This window comes from Elephantulus edwardii, unplaced genomic scaffold (assembly GCF_000299155.1).
Source record: "Elephantulus edwardii isolate Elephantulus edwardi_28Jun2011 unplaced genomic scaffold, EleEdw1.0 scaffold00201, whole genome shotgun sequence".
Lineage (NCBI taxonomy): Eukaryota > Metazoa > Chordata > Mammalia > Macroscelidea > Macroscelididae > Elephantulus > Elephantulus edwardii.
This window is the reverse complement of record NW_006399951.1, coordinates 1956468-1958404: the sequence shown is the minus strand read 5'-3', so window position 1 is coordinate 1958404 and position 1937 is coordinate 1956468. Positions and strand designations below refer to the sequence as shown.

General features: G+C 40.0%; 1 pseudogene; it reads left to right on the top strand.

The window, feature by feature from the left end:
- The first annotated feature begins 817 nt into the window (after positions 1-817).
- On the top strand, positions 818-1672 carry LOC102854351 (annotated as a pseudogene).
- Positions 1673-1937: the final 265 nt, after the last annotated feature.

Below are 1937 nucleotides of genomic sequence, written 5' to 3'. Positions count from 1 at the left end.
AAGATTAATGTTGTCAATAATTTCATCTTAGTTGGATCCACAATCTACACCCTTCGTGCTTGTCGTCCAGAGATCAGGAGACATATTGCACTGGAAAAGTCTGCAGTCAAGGACCTCTCCAAATTATTGAGGAACAATGATGTCAGTTTGAAGACTAAAGTGCATCTGATTCAGGCCATGGTCTTTCTGATCACTTGCAATGCATCTGAGCACTGAATGAACAATGAATAACAGAAGAATTGATGCCTTTGAATTACAGTGCTGGAGATGAGTACTGAATATTTTATGGACTACCAAAAGAATAAAAAGATATATCTTGGGGAAAGTGCAGCCAGGGTGCTCTTTGGCAGCAAAGATGATAAAAGCTTTATATCACATTGGACATGTTGCTAGGAGCAGCTATTCTTTAGAAAGGGACATCATGCTTAAGAAGGCAAAGGGTCAGTGAAAGAAAGGCCCTCAACAGATAGATTGACACAATGACTGCTGCAATCGGATCTAGTGTGTCAGGAAGTATGAGGATGGCATAAGATAGGACTTTGTTCAGATCTGTTGGTCATAGGGTCAATATGGGCCTACTCAATGGCACAAAATAGCAACAACAGCATCCTACTTTGGTGAGTAGCCATTAGGATCTTAAAATCTTATGAACAACCATGTAAGGTGCAACTATTGGTCTCTCGCATCCGAAACAAAGAAGATATAAGAAATGAAAAGACATGAAAACAATTGGTCCAAAAGATTAATGGGTCATATAAACTTCAACTTCTCCCCCATACGGGGCCGGAGCTCCCTGAAGTTTGCATGAGAGCAAAGCATGCTGGAACCTCAAGAGAATGACGTAATTGAACTCCCAGATTATGGGCATGTGGAAGATGAAACCTTCCCTCTTTTCCCACCTCCAGGCTCTCCAGAGAGAGGAGATGGTGAAGAAGCTGAACTTGATGAAGAGTCAGAGAGAAGAGCACCTGTTCCTGTGCCTCCAAAGAGAACAGTGAAAAGGCACTTACCCAAGCTGGATGCTCAGAGATTAATTTCAGAGAGAGGGCTTCCAACCTTAAGGCATATGTCTGATAATGTAAAGGCCAAAGGTAAAGGTCATGAGGCTGAAGACTTGAAGAAGCTAATGGAGCACTGGGCACATAAACTATTCCCTAAACTGCAATTTGAGGATTTTGTTGACAGAGTTGAATACCTGGGAAATAAAAAGGAAGTTCAGACCTGTTTAAAACGAATTTGACTCGATCTCCCTATTGTACATGAAGATTTTGTCAACAATAATGATGAAATAGTAGAAAATAATGACCATGATATAACTGCTACTGAATTAGATCCATTTTTGACAAGCTCATCAGCAACTGAAAGGTTTGCTCCTGAGCCAAGTAGAAGCCTAACAGAAGAGCAGCAATAGAGAATTGAGAGAAATAAACAACTGGCCTTGGAAAGAAGGCAAGCAAAGCTTCTGAATAACAGTCAGTCCCAAGCAAATGACTTGCTAGCAGACACGCCCAGTACACACCCAGTTGGTGAGGTCAATACAAGTGAAGATCAAAAAGAAGATGTGTCAGATGAATTACATAAAGACAGTCTAGAAAATCTACATGATGATGTTGCCAATACTGTAAATGTAGAGGAGGAATCAGAGAAAGCACAAGCGGACCAATCTTTTTAAATGTACAGCAGTAATTTTAAGCTGGACTCCTGATTTTTTAATAGGCCTCAACAAGAGAGAGTGTATTAGCTTGCTAACCTTCCTATTGGGGTTAACTGTGCTCGATATATTCCCCACTGCCGCTGAGTGAATATCCTTACCTAATAAAGCTTTTGTCTCGACGGCACATAACAACAACAACAGCAATAAAGCTTTTGTAGGTTTCTGTTTAAAACTCGTTATTTATTCTATGTATTTGTAATTATGGTTTTAATTTACTTTTTAA